This window comes from Periplaneta americana, chromosome 10 (assembly GCF_040183065.1).
Source record: "Periplaneta americana isolate PAMFEO1 chromosome 10, P.americana_PAMFEO1_priV1, whole genome shotgun sequence".
NCBI lineage: Eukaryota > Metazoa > Arthropoda > Insecta > Blattodea > Blattidae > Periplaneta > Periplaneta americana.
The window spans coordinates 10,165,169-10,186,094 of NC_091126.1; the positions used below are offsets into that span (position 1 = coordinate 10,165,169).

Below are 20,926 nucleotides of genomic sequence, written 5' to 3' on the forward strand. Positions count from 1 at the left end.
ATATTATGTACCCCAGTGTGAATGTTGATTATGTTATATTTTATTTCTCTCCTCTCCTCTCCTCTCCTCTCCTCTCCTCTCCTCTCCTCTCCTCTCCTCTCCTCTCCTCTCCTCTCCTCTCCTCTCCTCTCCTCTCCTCTTATTAATTTTCTTTTAAACCACCCTCTATAAATGGGTAGTTCCTCTTACATAAATGTAATCAGAGTTTTCACAAAAAATATATGCTATCTGTAATTCCTGTACAAATTTTTATGAATATCTGTTAGACAAAAGTTATTAATTTTGTCTAAAACCACCCTCCATAAAGGGGTAGTTCCGCTTAAACATACATAATGAAAGTTTGCACACGAGAAATACAGGGACATCATTTTATTTTTACTTCTATTTTTATTGTACCTGAGTTTTTGAATGTACTTCACTCCCACCCCTTCTACTAATGAAGTTCAACCATCCTCCACACAGATCCAAGACCGCATATACAGTCATAGTAGCCTTACGGTCATAGTAAACAATACGTTCCAAAAATATTTTCACGTTTTCCAGTGACGAAAGAGCTTTCAATATTGCATCCTTTCCCATTTGCCTACGTCGCATCCATGTTTCCCCCACCTGATTCTATTCGCCTCTCTGTAAATGCTAGTGGCTGGGCTGTCTTAGCTCTTTTCTGAGAACGTTAATTTCTGTTAGGAATTGGAAGTCTATGTAATATTGTACTACTGTTTAAAATAACTTAAATAAAAGGGCCTCGTTAAGTAATTAACTGTCACGTGATTTCCTCCCTTTCTACGACGCTGCGATGTAATCACTTGGACGGGCAGTAGATAGCACGTCTGAGTAATTTTATTTTTTCGGATCGGGCAGAAGTGAAGATTGAATTTACAGTACGTAAGATCTCTTTTATAGAGTAGGTACGGAATTATTTCAACATGAGTTACTGATACGAAGTACTAACCTGGTAATTGGAATTACGTACAATAGTCTATATTGCGATAATATGCACATTAGAACTGAAGCCTGTATCGAAATGAACGGCCACACATTTTAAAAAATGTGTTTAAATATCCATATTATGATTATTTTTCAATTTAACTTCATTCTGTATATTGTACGCTAATGTGTTGTAGACAGTATAATGTACACTGCATAGTGAATACGTCCGCATGGACAGCTCAGTTCTGAGTAAAAATACTCACTGTTAATACTGTACTGTATTTTGATTAAACGAAAACCTAATGAAAATTATAAAACTCAAAATCGCGATATTTCCTAGTTTACGTAAATGGATGAACTACTTTTCTTCCCTTCTATACCCAGTAAATTTGATTTGTTTGTATATTACGCCAGTATCATCGAACTCCAATCGTGGAAGGGGGTAGCAAACGATGTTTCCGGTTCTTAATCGTTGATCCAAAGGTATAGCCAGGTTAATATTAGAAATGTTAGTAAAAATAAAATGATGTCCTTGTACATGCTAGCTGTAACCCGTGTACAACTTTTGGACAGAATAGAGGTTATTAATTTTGTCCAGCTAGATTAGCGTTTTACACGGTGTGCGCGGAGCCGGACAGTGACGGTTATACACAAGTGCCTGCAGTTATTATCTCGGTTATCTGATTAACTAAGCCTGACCCTTGTTGTTGGGAATGTTGATCCAGAAACAAATCTCAGTAGTCAAGTGTTTACACTGAGATTTCACACCGCAACCAATCAGAACATCTTGCTGCCTTGATAAGGCGTGATAGAGACACTTTGTACAATGTTGGTGTTACAGATAACATGACAACATGGTATCACATTCCAAGTTTGGAATGAAACTTTTATGTTTCCACTCTATAGCTGCAACATCCACTTCAGCTGAAATATAGTAAAACTCGTTTCTTTTAATTCTCTATTGGGATTAGGAGACTAAATTATTTGAATTGTAATGAGTGATTTACTTTACAATATATTATATACAAATCAATCCTACCGTTGTTGGTACTTTAAGTTAACAATAACATCGATTAATTTAACCAAATTGTTATTTCCTACTTGCTTTCCATAGAATCTAATTCTGTTTAATTACTTACCAGTTTATCTCTGTCTCGTTGCACGAACTATGAATATAAACCCAGAAAAGAAATGAAAAATATATATATATATATATATATATATATATATATATATATATATATATATTATTTTATTAAGGGAAGTTGTTTGCTATTGTATATGCAAAATTAGAAAAAAGAAAAAAAGTAAAATCAGATTACTCTAGGTTTGGTCCTAATGATAATGGCTTTTTGAAATGTTTTCTGATGAATAAGGGAACGTTTGGCTACTGAATGAATCTAGAATTGTTGTTATCTACTACATTAAAGACTGGAAATTATTATTTTTTTAATTTTAAAGACTTTTTTAGATTCATTCCATTGGTACATTTTTCAGAAACTATTCAACTTGGGGTTATGAAATCTTCAGGGCATATTAATACATATAGGCCTAGTTATGTTAAAATATCTCATTTGTGTCTATTTCTCTAGACGAAAGAAAGTAATAATTAACAATGAATATTCATTTGAACCCTAGTACAAACGTAGTGGACATATTAAAACGGTATTACATGATTAAATTACATAAGTTAGGTGAGATGCAACAGTGTTCATGAGTAAGATAGTTATATATAATAAAAGTAATATAATACAGTTATATATGTCAGTCTTCCTTAAGCTACGTTACGCGGTTGAACATCTATACCGGCGTCGTGGTACTACCACTGAAGATGGAGGAGCATTCCTCCGAAACATGTATGGTTTTTAACTGATTTTATTAATTTTATTCAATCATTAAAAAGTGTTCATATAACTGAATTATATTATTTTTATTATATTTAACTATGGTATTACATGGTTTTACTTTAGTGCACTCTGACGATAAGTGATTGAAATTTCATTACCATCGGAAGTATAGAAAATGAATGAAGTGCACCAATGTTCAGAGATGTAATAATAATCTAAAAAAAAAATCTTTAAAAATGAAATATTATTTTCTAGCTTACAATTCAGCCGATGGACACCATTTTAGGTTAATTCAACAGCCGAACGTTTCCCTATCCAGCAGAAAACAATTCAAAAAGCTGCGATCATTAGAACCAAATGTACGGCAGTCTCATTCAAGACATTTTTTTTTCATATGCCACAACAGCCATCTTCCCTTAAGTTCGTCGAAATTTGTATAAATACAAATTTACATAAAGTGTCTTTCCACACAAATATTGCAGTGTGAGCGAAACTTCGCTGTTCTTCATGCGTGGTCAGTTCTTTGACTTTGTGCACACGTGAAGTCGAAAGCTCTTATAACTAAGACACGGTGTAGATGTAGACAATTTTTAAAATAAAGTGAATATTGCATATTACACAAGTCCGCTTCATCAACTATGAACACGAAAATGCGTTTATCATTTGTTTAAGGAATATCAAAGAGAGTTCAGTAATTTCGTTTCACGAATGTCGATTTCTTCTGGAATTCTTCTTGTCTAATGAATAGGCACTTCGAACCAGCGACATAATTGACAATCATTAAATCTTTAAACATCGATTACTAGTTAGGCAAATTTAGTTTAGCATACGAATGTATGCGAATATTTGCGAACACATTATACAACTTCCCTGAAAGTTTAATAACATGAAATGTAAGTTTGATGCAGAGATGGTGTACCCAGAGTGTTTAGAAAATAAAAATATCTGGAGATATTTCAACGGAAAGGACTGGTGAATTTTACATGCTGCATAACAAACCTCAAATAAATGTTTCCCTATTATAGACCACGCAGGCCCATAGGGTAGTGGGAGGTTAAAGCTACCACCTTTTCTAGACAATCTACATTAGCGATAGGGATGCTAGTCCTACGTGTTTATTTGCATTTACCCCCAAAGAAATACTCATGGTCAAGGGTAGACATATAAAATTTTTAATTAGACCTAACAAGATAAAAAAGTAACAGCCAATACTTACGTTCTTGATAAGGCTTATTTGTAAACTTAAATCATTTCCTATTAAAATCAGAGATACAAAACATTTCGGATATTTGTCTTTCACCGATACATAATCCATGATCTGGAACGAAAACTAAGTTATTTACCAATTAACCTATAATTATACACAAATTACTCCACGTTTGTAAATTGTAATTTACTAACAAACTATTAATGACACAGTACTACATTTATTAAAAACATGTTCTAAACACGTGTAATGTACACATGCATGAATTTGGTTACTGCATCTCTGCTGTCTCCCAAACAGTATTGCTTTGAATGTGCTGGGTCATTTCATAGATTGGTAAGCAAGAAACTTTCTTTCACCAAGCAGTATCAGTATGAACACCGTCATCTCACTACATCTCGCCAAAAAATTGTAATCTTGTAAAATTTTGACTGGTTCCACATCTTAAAGCTCCATTGCTAATGTAAGATTTATGGAATAGATTAGATTAGATTAGATTTATTTATTTAACCTGGTAGAGATAAGGCCGTCAGGCCTTCTCTGCCCCTCTACCAGGGGATTACAACTATAACATGAACAATAAGATTACAATTAATATTAAATTTACAATTACAATTACAATAAAAATTAAAGTACGACAAGAATACCTGATTAATGAAAGCTAGACATTTTATCATAGAAGTTAAGAAAAAGGAAAAAATGTCATTCTATTGACAGTTCCAGTCAATTGGTTCTGTGTTGAGATATTTTGTGCTGTAAGTTGAATGTTTTCAGTTCCTGACTGTCTTCGTTTTTCTTTTTGTCCAATTTTGTGTAACCCGATACATGTCTTAGAATTTTCATTTCTGCAGCTTCAATTTTTAATTAATATTATATTTTATATTTATTATTTTCTTTTATTGGACACTATTCCTGGACAACTTGTGTAAAGGAATCTACACAAATTATCTGAATGCAGGAGACTTGTAGCCCACCCCTGCATAACATATAGAGGATTTGTTTCATTAATAATAACGAAAATCTTACCTCTTTTAGGCTTTAAATTTTAGTACGCAGGATTTCAATCCTGCTTGGGAGAATTACTTGCTTTCTAAGACATTCTGAATGTCAGATATTGCAATGGCGAATCTAAGGATTCATCTAGCTATCGCCAATTCCACCGACACTAGATAAACTTGTAGTTGAAGCAACTGTGTTAAAATTTGATGGAAGGAAAACATTTTAACACCGCAAATTGCAGCTGCGAGTGTCGTCCTCGCTAATGGCCAGAATTTGGTGCCCCAGTAGTCAGGACTGTGAAACGAATCGCGCTGGGAAAGCAGGCCGTCTCTGGGGTCACGCTCCCAGAAGTCGGGTTATTGATACCTTCCGCTGGTAAACAATGTAATGAAGCAGGCAAATTACGGCTCTGGATTTATTTCAATGCCTTCACACAAGGCTGCGCCCGGAAAATCATTTGCTATAAAAGCTATTATAAGGGCCGCGCCCTCCGATCCGCTTGCTTGCATAAGACAAAAAGATTTAAAGGTCTTGCTCATATGGAATTAGTCGAGCGCGCAATGGAAGCCGTCAGGTGCAGCCGGCCACTCGTTTTCGCAATTCATCAATTAGCCTGATATAGACTATACAGCTATCTGAATGCCAGTAGGCGCTCTCAACCCTCCTGCTACAAGGGATTACCCCACTGATGATTTTTCAATATTATTTTCATTTTTCTCCATATTTATTTTTTAAATTCCATGTATTTGTCCGTTATACAGGGACATCACTTTATTTTTACCAACATTTTTAACATTAACCTGGCTATACTCGGAAAAACTGTTACCCCGTTCCATTACAGAAGTTTGGTGTTACTAGTGCAATATGTAAACAAATCAGTTTACTAGTTATAGGAGGAGAGAAAAGTAGTGTATCCATTTATGTTACAGGGAAATACGATATTAGGATTTTCAGTTTTATCATTACTTTTACGGTATTTTATCAAAATACAATAGAGTAGTAACATTTTTTTTTCCACAAACTCAACTCCTCAGGCGGTTTTATTCATTATATAATGCTATTTTATTCAGCATATTACCGTACTTTCGGTAACTCTAATCGTCACTTCTGCACAGTCCACACAGATAAAGTTATTCAGTCATGCTACACACCGTACCTGTGCGAAATAAGCAGGGGCGGGTATTTACGGAGATCTCGAAAATCACGACATAAGCCTAATAGGGTAGATATACAATAGATGTTCACTAATCTTTACGAATTAAGTGATTCTGATTAATAATATGCGGATAAAACAATAACGACAAATCGCGAAATAAAGTTCTAATAATGAAATATGAACACATTCGCGAATTATTATTATTGTGTCATTTTATAGCGAATTTCATATTCTGAGTTCTTTTTTCGGGCATTTTTCATTTGAATTTGTTGCGCTTTCAAGTAGGCTGCATTACATAGTATTCCAGGTGTTCTGATTACATTAGTGAACTCAAAATACGGAGAAGTCAATATTTCACTAATAATTTGAAAGTATTATTTGAGGGCTACAAGTTTTTTTTCCGTTTTTAATGAATGTGTGTAAAATACAGTCTCAATCCAAAAAAATATTGTCTATTGGCCATACCGCACCTTTACCAGAATCCAATGAATCTTTAATGTTAATTATTTGGAAAGTAATATCCACACAGAGTTAACACTCCAATTTCAAAATAGTTGTATTTTCCAAAATTTCCATTAATATCCAACAAGAGTACAAATCAATCTCCAACAATCTCCGCCGATACCAATATTAAAAAACACAAATGATAAAATTAATTTCCGTAAATACCTGCCCCTGGAAATAAACTTTAATAATATAGGCTCTCCCTTCTATGGGAAACGCGACCATATTTCTGAAACACACTATACTCTCTACTATTTACTTCACTGCTAGAAGACTTGTTTGCTACAGCGGCCATAAGTTTGTGTGGCTGACAGGAGCAAGAACATTAGTGAAAGGGGTGGGAGTCAAGTATATTCAGAAACGCAGGTACAATAAAAATGCAAGTAAAAATAAAGTGATATCTCTGTATATATATATTGACATTTCGAAATAAGAATAACATAAATAATTAATCTACTTTAATAAGTAATTCGCGTTATTTAAGTGGAGTGATCTTGTTACCCCCCCTTGCTATTCTGTGTCATGAAAATTCCAGGACATTAAATTCAATTTGTATATTAATGTTCCACATTTTTGAGCTTGCATGCTTCCAAATTATTTTCTGTTATTCGTATCATTATTCATCGTTATTCATATTATCATGAGTATCACGACCTTTGGTTCTAGTTTTTTAAATTTTTATTTCTCTGTGTTATGGTTATTCTAAAAGTGATTTTATTAGAAACAATTATTAATAGAGGCTTTTTCCGAGATATTTATTGTAGTGTATATGGTGTTCATATATTTCAATTTCAGCAAAAAACTAAAATTTATTTTGTTAGGTATATATTTTTATTTATTTATCTTTAGAATTTTTAAGGACTTTATTTTATAATAAACAAATGTCTTAGACATGTTCATGATTGTATATATTGTCACTAATTAAAGTATTTATTGTATTTTAATATTTAAATTTCAACAAATACGGTACCGGAAATGATTTACAATTTATTTTATAATACTGTGACTTTTATTCCTTGTAGCTACGTTTTCCACCCTCTCAAAATTATATAGCGTTGAAGAGTTTGCCTTGAAATTGAAAGCAGGAAAGTTTAACTTTACTAATACAGGGACATCATTTTATTATTACTTCAATTTTTATACCTGAGTTTTTGAATGTACTTCACTCCCACCCCTTCTACTAATGAAGTTCAACCGTCTTCCACACAGATCCAAGACTGCATATACAGTCGTAGTAGCCTTACGGTACAGTACGTTCCAAAAATATGTTCGCGTTTTCCAGTGACGAAAGAGCTTTCAATATTGAATCATTTTCGCACAGGTACTGTCGTCCATTTGCTTACGTCGTATCCAGGTTTCCCCCACCAGCTTTTATTCGCCAGCTAGTGGCTGGGCTGTCTTAGCTCCTTTCTCAGAATATTAATTTCTGTTAAGAATTGGACGTCTACGTAATATTATACAACGGTTTAAAATAACTTGAATAAAAGGGCCTTGTTAAGTAATTAACTGTCACGTGATTTCCTCCCTTTCTACGACCCTACGACATAACCACTTGGACGGAGAGTAGATAGTATGTCTGAGTAATTTCATCTTTTCGGATCGGGCAGAAGTGAAGATTGAATCTACAGTACCTAAAGTACTCTTTTATAGAGTAGGTACGGAATTATTTCAACATGATTTACTAGTACGAAGAACGAAACTAGTAATTGGGATTAGGTACAGTAGTCTATAGTGCGATAATATGCACAATAGAACTGAAGCCTGTATCGAAATGAACGGCCACCATTTTAAAAAATGCGTTTAAATATCCATATTATGATTATTTTTCATTTGAACTTCATTCTGTATATTGTAAGCTAATGTGCTGTAGACAGTATAATATACACTACATAATGAATACGTCCACATGGAGAGCTCAGTTCGTGAGTAAAATGATTTATTGTTAATACTGTACTGTATTTTGATTAAACAAAACCCTAATGAAAATTATCAAACTCAAAAGCGCAATATTTCCTAGTTTACGTAAATGGATGAACTACTTTTCTACCCTCCTATATCTAGTAAAGTGATTTGTTTGTATATTACGCCAGTATCATCGAAGTTCAGTCGTGGAACGGGGTAGCAAACTGCGTTGATCCAGAGGTATAGGCAAGTTAATATTGAAAATGTTAGTAAAAATAAAATGATGTCCCTGTATATTTCATCATAGTATCACCAATAACATATCTGCGTGCAGTCCTAGGGTACATGCACTAACCTATGGTTCAAATAATTTGATTTTATAAGAACTTCAAAGCATGTTTCACTTCAACAATACATATTATAGACTACCCAAACTTCCAAAATTGAAGTAGGATCTTATATTTAATAAGTAGATTTTATTATCTCTCTTCAGGAAAGCTTATAGTCAAGGAAAGTGAAGTTGTCTATGTTCTACATGATACTGCCACATTTGAAATTTATCCATAAATGCTCTTAGCTAGTCGATGATATGTCGTGCAATTCTGTAACTCGCACAACGTCCTTAGGAAATAATAACCAAATACAATAGAATTTCTGATGTAGACAGTCTCATTCATTTTCTAGCCTAGGCCAGTTTTCCAACCCCACACAGCCAGCAAATCAGTTGTCGCGAGCAGACCGTGTTAAGCTGTCGTGAGTCGTTCTGAGACTAAAAAGCAAAAAAGGTCGCGAAGCAGAGAGCCGCGCCGGGTCGCGTCAGATTCTGTGTGCAGCTGCAATCTCTGTCGATTTTTGTTTCGTAAATTCAAACAGATTTGAAACTAATTTATTGTCGGATTCCAAAAAAAATAAGTTTAAAACATATTAGAATTATACACAAAGATTGCACAAACTACAGAGGAATCAGCCTCCTAAATAGTGGATACAAAATTTTCTCAAGAATAATAGCTCTTAAGTTGGAAGCTCACTACAAAACTCTCACTGGTGAAGAACAAAACGTTTTTCGAAAAGGCAGATCTTACGTAGATGGATATTTTACTTTGAAGATTTTGATCGAAAAAACATAGGGAATTTAATAAAGAAACTCACTTGGCTTTTATTGATTACGAGAAAGCTTTCGACCGTGTTGACAGAAATAAGCTCTTTCAAATTTTTGCGCGATGATTCAGTTCCAAACGAAATTACATAAGAACAATTTACGAATTATATAACCACAATACTATCAAAATTATTACTATTGGATCAGGACATACCGAATGGAGACCGATAAACTGTGGAGTTCATCAAGGATGCCCCCTCTCACCACTTTTATTCAATATAGGTATACATCAACTCCATCATCAGACATTGGCGACTAACAATTCATGGAAACATCCCGCTCTTTCGAAATTGTACTCCAGATACATTATTATATGCAGACGATCAGGTTCTTTTTGCTACAAATGAAGACGAGCTGCAATACTCAATACATCACCTGAATATAATAGCACAAAATTTCAATATGAAAATTTCCCCAAACAAAACAAAAATTATCGCGTTCCAAGGTAAACAGCCAGTTAGGAGTAAAATTTGCATTGGAACGCATACGTTAGAACAGGTAAACTCATTTAAATATTTAGGTTATAATTTGACATATTTACCTGTTACTGATATATCTGAGAATATTCAATATTTTAATGGAGCCTTAAGAACCATCAACGAGGTTTTCACAACCACGATAACCCAAAAACATACCAGGTTAAAAGCATACAAAGTTCTAGCAAGACCTGTCCTCATGTATGGTAGTGAGGCCTGGACTGTTCGAAACTCACATGTTCAACGCCTAACAACTGCGAAAATGAGATTTCTAAGGAGGACTGCCGGCTACAGCTTGCTTGACCACAAAAGGAATGAACTAATTACAAAATAATTGAAAATTACACCTATTTATGAACATCTCAACCACTATAGACAAAAATGGCTTAACCATGTCAATAGAATGGACCGTTCCAGACTCCCAAGACAAATTCTCCGCTATATACCACATGGAAGACGATCTTTGGGACGCCCCCTGAAAAGATGGATGGAGACCGTAACAGGCCACTAGGCCTAATACCTGCAAGGACGATGATGATGATGATGATGATGATGATGATAGAATTATACATAACTTTCTCAAACACTTTGGGAAATGATATAATAAAATATATTCTTTTCTCTATTTCCTTCAAGTTTCCGATTATTTAATAATATTTAATCCTACGGTCCTTCCCTCTTTCCTCCCTTCTTCTTCTTTACTATCTTTCCTTTTTCCTTCTACCTTTACATCTGTCTACGTCGCAGTTTTGTTATCATTTCCCTCGGGGTGCAGTGCGCTCTGTGAACACAATGCGTTAACGTCGCAGCGAAGATATATTATTGCTTAATATTTGAATGGTGGTTTTAGTAGCAGGAAACTGCATTCCCTGTCTAGTTGCTCACGTGTGCAAGCAACGAGGTTAACATCTTGAATTAAGTGTCGTCACTTGATGCGAGTCGATGTAAATCAAACGGATGGCGCAACGTGGAGCGAGTCAGCCGGAAGAGGGTAGACCCCAGTCATCCGAGACTGTGGATGTTACAACTCTTCTGCACAGTCCCCAAAAACCTCCCGGGAGTCGAATTGCGGCTTCTGGAATCTGGCCCAGTGAAATCTATTCTACAACGTGGGCACGCTCACAAATTCTTGTACGCCTACGTTCCCCTACCAGAGAACTCTCGGTTTTAACCCATAGGTGTATGTCCGTGACTTCATTCGTATTATCCGGCTGAACATACCAATGAAATGCCGGCAGTATCAACTGCACTCAGAAAACTTTGTAACACGTTTTCCAAGTGGTAATAGTAAGAAGACTGGTCGGGTTGTTTTAAGAATTATGCAGGCGGATAATCATTGACAAAGAATAACATTGGATGTAAATTACTTTAATGATCAACTACACCCAAAATTTTGAAAAATGAAATTTAAATTGTTTTTCTCCCGGCTCTTGCCTTCCTTTTAGAAGTATATTTCAGGTTCATTGAACTGCGGTCCTTTCAGAGATGGTGAGCTACTGAGAAAAAGATTTTGCTGTTGGACGTGCGAATCAAAATGAATATGAAATAATTTTGTTCACTGAAAATACGTGGTTTCAATACCTTTAAAATAGTTCAATCTGCAATATTTGGAGCTTGTCTAAGACAGAAAATTAATTGTGGATAAGTGCAGCTGAATCTTCACTGATTATTATTTTAGCTAAAACCAGCGCTTTGAATAAAAAGTAGCCTATACAATGGAAACTTAACAGCTTGTGTAACATCTTCAATTTTGCTACAGATGAACGTAAGGCAGCTAAAACAATCTAAAGATAATTTATCTTGTAAATTGCAATATGAAGTTTGTCGAATCTTCAATCCCAATTTATTTTGATGATGATGATGATGATGATGATGATGCTGATGCTGAAGAAGAGGAGAATGTATAACGTGATACCAGAAAAAGAATACAAAGAAGAACATGTTGAAGGTAAATCGAAATATTACCTGGCGCAGCGCTGCTGGCACGTGTTGCTGTAACTGTACCCCGTAGCCATGAGGTCATTGTTTGTTGTACAGTACATCTTGGAGCCCCTCAATTGTTATGCAACATTATGCGAGATGCACTGCCGGCGTGTGCAACAAATTACTGCCCTTAACAGAAAGGATGGCAGTAGTGAGACATCATACTTTTCTATTCAATTTACACACAAACGTCAGACTTCTAGATACCAAATTCATATATTAACTTGAGTGTACAGATGAACAAAATTAACTGCCGCTCTCGCTCGCTGTGTTCGTTGTATTTATCTTTCGAGTCGAACGTAGTCACAAACAAACAAATAATAAATAAAAATCAGTCAGTAAGTAAATGAATGAATTTACAAATAAAGTAATGATCTAGTCGTTTCGATTAAATCGATAACTCTTCGAAGAATTGCTGTGTTCAATATTTGAAGCAGGCAACTCCACGTCTTTAGGTTAGTTCCCTCAGCACGTAGTCATAAAGGAATAAATAAGAATAAAGAAGTAATTAAATCAATAAATTTACAAGTAAATTAATGAGTTAGTCGTTTCGATTAAATCGAGAGCTCTACGAAGAATCGCTGTGTCCAGTATATGCAGCAAGCAAGTCCGCTAGTCTTTAGGTCAGTTCCCTCAGCACGTAGCCATAAAGAAGTAAATAATAGATAAAAAGAAATAAGTAATAAATAAATAAATTTATAAGTAAATTAATGAGTTAGTCGTTTCGATTAAATCGAGAGATCTACGAACAATCCCTGTGTCCAGTATTTGCAGCAAGCAAGTCCGCTCGTCTTTAGGTCAGTTCCCTCAGCAGGTAGTCATAATGAAGTAAATAATAGATAAAAAGAAATAAGTAATAAATAAATAAATTTATAAGTAAATTAATTAGTTAGTTGTTTCGATTAAATCGATAGCTCTACGAAGAATCTCTGTGTCCAGTATTTGCAGCAAGCAAGTGCGCTCGTCTTTAGGTCAGTTCCCTCAGCACGTAGCCATAAAGAAGTAAATAATAGATAAAAAGAAATAAGTAATAAATAAATAAATTTATAAGTAAATTAATGAGTCAGCCGTTTCGATTAAATCGAGAGCTCTACGCAGAATCGCTTTGTCCAAGATTTGAAGCAGGCAACTCCGCTCTTCTTTAGGTTAGCTCCCTCAGCACGTAGCCATAAAGAAGTAATGATAGATAAAAAGAAATAAGTAATAAATAAATAATTTTATAAGTAAATTAATGAGTTAGGCTAGTCGTTTCGATTAAATCGAGAGCACTACGAAGAATCGCTGTGTCCAGTATATGCAGCAAGCAAGTCCGCTCGTCTTTAGGTTAGTTCCCTCAGAACATAGCCATAAAGAAGTAAATAATAGATAAAAAGAAATAAGTAATAAATAAATAAATTTATAAGTAAATTAATGAGTCGGCCGTTTCGATTAAATCGAGAGCTCTACGCAGAATCGCTTTGTCCAAGATTTGAAGCAGGCAACTCCGCTCTTCTTTAGGTTAGCTCCCTCAGCACGTAGCCATAAAGAAGTAATGATAGATAAAAAGAAATAAGTAATAAATAAATAATTTTATAAGTAAATTAATGAGTTAGGCTAGTCGTTTCGATTAAATCGAGAGCACTACGAAGAATCGCTGTGTCCAGTATATGCAGCAAGCAAGTCCGCTCGTCTTTAGGTTAGTTCCCTCAGAACATAGCCATAAAGAAGTAAATAATAGATAAAAAGAAATAAGTAATAAATAAATAAATTTATAAGTAAATTAATGAGTCGGCCGTTTCGATTAAATCGAGAGCTCTACGCAGAATCGCTTTGTCCAAGATTTGAAGCAGGCAACTCCGCTCTTCTTTAGGTTAGCTCCCTCAGCACGTAGCCATAAAGAAGTAATGATAGATAAAAAGAAATAAGTAATAAATAAATAATTTTATAAGTAAATTAATGAGTTAGGCTAGTCGTTTCGATTAAATCGAGAGCACTACGAAGAATCGCTGTGTCCAGTATATGCAGCAAGCAAGTCCGCTCGTCTTTAGGTTAGTTCCCTCAGAACATAGCCATAAAGAAGTAAATAATAGATAAAAAGAAATAAGTAATAAATAAATAAATTTATAAGTAAATTAATGAGTCGGCCGTTTCGATTAAATCGAGAGCTCTACGCAGAATCGCTTTGTCCAAGATTTGAAGCAGGCAACTCCGCTCTTCTTTAGGTTAGCTCCCTCAGCACGTAGCCATAAAGAAGTGAATAATAAAGAGATGCAAATTTAAAAGCTACATGTTTTGGCTCCTCCTGCGAACGATTCTATAAATCTAGAAATTCTCAAATTCAATATAATTTTTCTGTCTAAGAATACACGTACTAAGTCACCAGGCGTTCAAGTGTACTGGTGAAATTCTGACTTAAAAGTCTTACGTGAAACGATTTCTAATACTCATGCCTATTATAATACAAACTGAAAAACATGTTTTTTTTTTTATTTTAGTAAGTTACTTTACCACGCTTTATCAACATCTTATGTTACTTAGCATCTGAATGAGATGAAGGTGATAATGTCGGTGAAACGAGTCCGGGATCCAACACCGAAAGTTACCCAGCATTTGCTCATATTGGGTTGAGGGAAAACCCCGGAAAAAACCTCAACCAGGTAACTTGCCCGACCGGGAATCGAACCCGGCCCACCTGGTTTCGAGGCTAGACGCACTAACCGTTACTCCACAGATGTGGACTGAAACATGTTATCAGTTGGAAAACATTTAATTGAGAATTTTTAAAAATGATCGAATATCACTTTAATACCTAACTTTTTAAAATTAAAAAATGTGTATTGCATACAAAAATGAATACATAAACATTTTCTCACCTGAGGTTACGTTCACGGTACAGTATCACGCCAATTTAAAGCTAATATCTTTAAATAGTGTCAAAGTTACTTCATTTCGTAGATTGGAAAGTATAGAATTTATTTTTTTTACACAAAAGAGAAAAGTTTTTACAGTTTAACATAATGCTTAGAAATAATATTAGGTGTTTGGCGTCATATAATGATGCGGTTTTCTATAATGATATTTATATAGATCATCCCTGAGCGTTATTAGCTCAATTGAGTCACAGCAGATTTCCCCTTAACGCCTCTCTCCACTTTTCCGGCTGAAACAAATAGACCGACAGTTAAGCATTGCTCAGTGACGGATTGCATCATAGCTTCTGCGAAATTTCGTTCTCGCTGGTCGCTTGAAATCCATCACTGACGCATAGTGCCCACTGTGCGTTTGTTTATAAGGCAGTGTAAGCGGAAAGGACATGGCAGGGGGTTTCAGAGTTCCGTACCACTTCCCCTTTGTGCCCAGGGTTAATAAGATGGAGCGGGATTTTTGTAAAAAAAATTGTCATATTCGGTCAAATTTTGTTATTCTGTGTAAATCCCGACCTTCAATTATAGCATATTTGATTCATTCATTTAGTGTTCTGTCTTTCACTGCAAACCCAGCTTTCTCCAATCTTTCCTATTTTATGCCTTCCTCTTCGTTTCCTCATATGATCCATATATCTTAATGTCGTCTATCATCTGATATCTTCTTCTATCCCGAACTTTACTCCGTTCACCATTTCTTCCAGTGCATCCTTCAATATGCAATTTCTTCTTAACCAGTGACCCAACCAATTTCTTTTCCTCTTCCTGATCAGTTTCAGCATCATTCTTTCTTCAAACACTCTTTCCAAAACAGCTTCATTTCTTATTTTGTCTGTCCACTTCACATGTTCCATTCTTCTCCAGATCCACATTTCAAATGCTTCTATTCTCTTCTCTTCACTTTGTCGTAATGTTCATGTTTCTGACTCATACAATGCTACACTCCATACAAAACACTTCACTAGTCTCTTCCTTAGTTCTTTTTCCAGAGGTCCGCAGAAAATGCTCCTTTTTCCATGAAAAGCTTCCTTGGCCATTGCTATCCTCCTTTTGATTCCTTGGAAGCAGCCCATGTTACTGCTTATAGTACACCCAAAGTAGGCTATATGAAGCTGTCCACTTGCTCTACTCCCTCATTTAGAATTCGCAAGTTTATCTTCTGTGTTTTTCTTCCTATGGCCATGATCTTCGTCTTATTTGCATTTATCTTATTTCCATACTGCTCACAGCTGTCATTTAGCCCCAGTAGCATAGACTGTCCTTTAGTATCATCTCCTCTTCTGCTAACAACGCCATATCACCAGCAAATCTCATGCACTTTATTCTTCTTCGTCATACTATCACTCCTCCCATGTTCTGAAAACAGTTCTTCACTGAATCTTCCAAGTAGATGTTGAACAGGATAGGTGATAAAGGACATCCTTGACGTACTCCTAATCCCAATTTCACTTCCTTTTGACATTTCTCCTATCCTGACTTTGACTCGTTGTTTCATATGAAAATTACTGAACAGTTTTCTCTCTTTCCAAACCACACCAATTTTCTTTAGGATATTTGATAATAAAATAAATTATTTTCAATATAACTATTCCAGCGGCACTAGTGAAATAGTATATCTTAAGGATTATATTATTAACAAGTACCAGTAAAAAGTCAAACTCCTTGTATAATTTTTACTTCAATACTAATACTACTAATATTACTACTAATACTCAATATGCAAAATATAAAAATAATTTTCCACATTGTATGCAATAGTAAATAAAGAGAAACCTGTGCACCTAAAAGTTATGTCTCACACCTTCAAATATTCTTATATGATCCATTATAACTGTAGTTGCCAGGTTGAATTATTCTTTTACCAACTGTGTTTCCTATTTCGACACTGACAAATATAAATGTAGTCATTTCCTAACTCGACGTTGACAGCATCGTTCGTGTTTGAAAAATCCGCGAAGTCTTAAAACGAAAATTGCTAGCGAGTAACTATTCAGAAAAAACGTTTGTAACCATGAAGGTAAGGTATGGTAAATAAGTGAATAAGTAAGACGTTACTATTATTGTTATTATTATTATTATTATTATTATTATTATTATTATTATTTCTTCAGTGCATAGCATCGTGATTTTACATGCTTTAATGATATCTGGTAACAGTTGGCAACACTGAAATGACGGCCATATTAGCTTTTTAATAACTAATCTTACGTGATCGCCATATAAAAGATGCCAGGATAGTCCAGGTAAAAATCTGCGCACGATGACAGCAGCACTGAATGACATTTAACTGAGTATTTTGCCGCCCAGTGAACACGCATCGAACTAATATTTACTGCGAAGTTCAAAAATGTTATTGACAATTTTGCAGAAACTTCAAGAGACTAATACTGTCATTTATTGAAATGATGCAGATTGCGAACGGCTGCCACTCCCCTTCAGCGAACGTGGAACGTCCAAGAGAGGAAGCGGAGGTTCCATTAGCAGGCGAAATCCTGTCCTTGGCCCGATCGCTATATTGATGGGGTGGGGAGGGGAGGGGGAGATTTGCTTGTTTTAGCAGCGCCCCGTTAATGAGGGCAATATGGACACAGGGAGATGGGATGACAGAGCAAACATGGCGCTCCGGAAGGCGGCGAGCGTGCCTCAGCTCAGATTCATTTCAGTTGCCTCCGAAGTGTTTACTCTCTCGTTATGCTCGGTACAGAGAAAGTATTGCGAAAAGAATCGACGACATTTTCACGGAAACATGTGACTTGTCTGCACCAAATTTTATTCGTATGCAGTTTCTATCTGATGCTTTCCCAATTCACTGCGGGCTAAAGCAGGGAGATGCACTATCACCTTTACACTATCACTAGCACCCACCACAACCGTGATACACGTTCACAGCATAACCTTGTTCTATCAATTCCATTTCATCAAACATCTCTCTACTCTGCTTCCTTCACAATACACACAGCTCGTTCCTGGAATTCTTTGTGAAAGGAAATCAGGAGCAGTCGGAGTCTAAAATCTTTTAAGTACACTGTATTTAGAAATGTTTTTAATGAACAGAACTAGACTCTTGGTCTTAAATGACCAAATTGTTACTTTTTCTTCTCCTCGCTCTTCTTTTTTTTTTCTTTTCTTCTTTTATTATCTTGATATATTACTTAATCATTTGTATTTGTATGCCATTTAGTACGACTTTGCTAATCAACATTTTATGTCTTGTAACCCACATGTATTCTCCTACTAGTATATTAACTGTATAATATATCTCAAGTGAATTAATCGTCGAATTTATCTCGAGCATTTTAGGTCTTATGAATTGTGCGTTTGTGTGTGTATGTGTGTGTGTGTGTGTGTGTGTCTGAGTGTGTGTATATTCCCCTTATGTTATGTAACTGATTTTGATTATGTGTAATTTTCTACTTTATTTTATATATTATGTAACCGATCTTGACTATTTGTAATTTTATATTATGTAGCTGATCTTGAATATTTGTAATTTTCTACTATATTTTATGTAATTTCTAAGGTATTTTCTTTTGTGTTGTTTTGTAATCTAATTTTGTAGTTCATGTATATTATTGAAACCTGGTTGAGTGGAAGAGAAGGCCTCATGGCCTTAACTCTGCCAGGCAAAATAAACCTACTACTATTACTACTACTAGTACTACTACTACTGCTACTACTACTACTACTACTACTACTACTACTACTACTACTACTACTACTTTTTAACTTCGCTCTAGAATATGCCATTAGGAAAGTTCGGGATAACACAGATGGTTTGGAATTGAACGGGTTACATCAGCTTTTTGTCTATGCGGATGACGTGAATATGCTAGGAGAAAATCCACAAACGATTAGGGAAAACGCGGAAATTCTACTTGAAGCAAGTAAAGCGTTAGGGTTGGAAGTAAATCCCGAAAAGACTAAGTATATGATTATGTCTCGTGACCAGAATATTCTACGAAATGGAACTATAAAAATTGGAGATTTATCCTTCGAAGAGGTGGAAAAATTGAAATATTGAGTTCTATAATGCGGGTATATTTATCTACGATTGGCAACAGTGACTATTATCTTCGCCATCTATGCATAGAAGTAATAACTAAAGAATTCACACTTGCACCAACAAATTATCGATCACTATCGATTAGAAGTGTCAGATATCTTTGAAAGTCAGTGTACATTTAATTCATATTTATTTGCACATTCATTTTACCACTAACAATAACAAGAATTTTGATGTGTCCTGTTTTCAGATTTCCTTCCTAGACAGACTTATTGTGAATTAAAGGACTTTCGAAAAAGGCTAGGCTGTGAAATGGAGCGATCATGTTACAGGAAATTAAGGACGAACGATTTGGATTCGTTATTTTATATAATCTAGTGATTCAAATATTCCTCCTTAATCATTCTAATAGGATATATTATTTCAATGTACCGAATGATTACGCAGAATATCTGCATGGAAATATCACACGTACTTCGGTACATTGAAATAATATATGATATGCGTAAATCACGAAGTGATTTAAGACGGCTCTTATTCCGTCAGATCCCGGCCAACTAGTCACTCATAACGAGTGCACCTCAGCACATGTGTGGAGTTCGGTCCTATGTTCATAGACATCTATGACATAGTGCAGAGGGCGACCACTCGAGGAAACCCAAGAGTTGGAACTCAATCAGAGACAATTCTCTCCGACGTCGGGGTTGTATCCGGCGTGGCTTAGTGGATAAAGCATCAGCACGCAGAGCTGAAAACCCGGGTTCAAATCCCGGCGCCGGAGAGAATTTTTCTCCGTTCCATTACTCTTTCATCGTATTCTAATAGGAGTTCCGGTATTGTACGCTTATGAATCGATTATAAGAGATAGGGACAAACCATTAAGAATTTCGGAAGAGTATTTTCACATGCATAATAGAGTCAAGAGATGCGTACTTTAGTAAAATTCTCCAACACGCCATATTTGGCAAGTTGCAACTACTGAAGATTGTTCTGGGTCACCAGATTTCATTGTAAATTTTGGAAATAATTATTTTGTTCTCATTTGTTTCGTGAATCCAAATAAGTTTTGTATGCACATATTCTCACTATGCATGATTTAAAATTGTAAATTCCAAAATTATTTTCGTTTCGACAGTCTGATTTATATAACTGAGACTCTTCAAGACTAAACTCCAGGAGCAACTACACATTTGGCACCACATTAATAATTGTACCTAAATGAACTTACAGATTTCGAGAATGTGTAATGGGCATTAATCAGTGTATTAAGACACACAGTAGTAAAATTCGGCCCTTCTTCAAAATAATTCTAAACTTGCGCAATGTTGTTGAAGGACTTGTTTCTCCATTTCTAAATATGAATTAAATGTGTAAATATGAATTAAATGTGTAAGGGAATGGATTAACGAATAAATGAGCGAATTTATGAATTAATAAACTTGGTGAGTGGGAGAATGTATGTTTGAAGGTGTGGATTAGTAAGTAAATTAGATGTTAATTTAATGAGTAACTTAAAGGATTAATTTATGAGCGAGTGAAAAAATAAATGGATGGGTGGAGACTGAATAATTGAATTAATGAACGTGTGAATTAATAGACTGATTGATAAGTGAAGAAATTAATAATTGGTTCAGTGAGTGAATTAATGAATTAATTAAGGAATTAACCGATGATTGAGTGAATGAAGTCAATGGGTTTGTGAATGGATAATTGAATTAATTAGTGGGTGAATTAGTGGATTGATTGATTGATATGTGAGGGAATTAATAATAGGTTGAATGAGTGAATTAATGGATTAATTAATGCATTAATTGATGATTGAATAAATGAATAAGTGGATAAGTGGGGAATGGATAA

General features: G+C 35.1%; 1 non-coding gene across 1 annotated transcript; it reads left to right on the top strand.

The window, feature by feature from the left end:
• The first annotated feature begins 19,778 nt into the window (after positions 1-19,778).
• TRNAC-GCA (transfer RNA cysteine (anticodon GCA)) lies at positions 19,779-19,850 on the top strand. Its single transcript has one exon. It is a non-coding gene; the product is annotated as a tRNA-Cys (tRNA).
• The last annotated feature ends 1,076 nt before the right edge of the window (positions 19,851-20,926 follow it).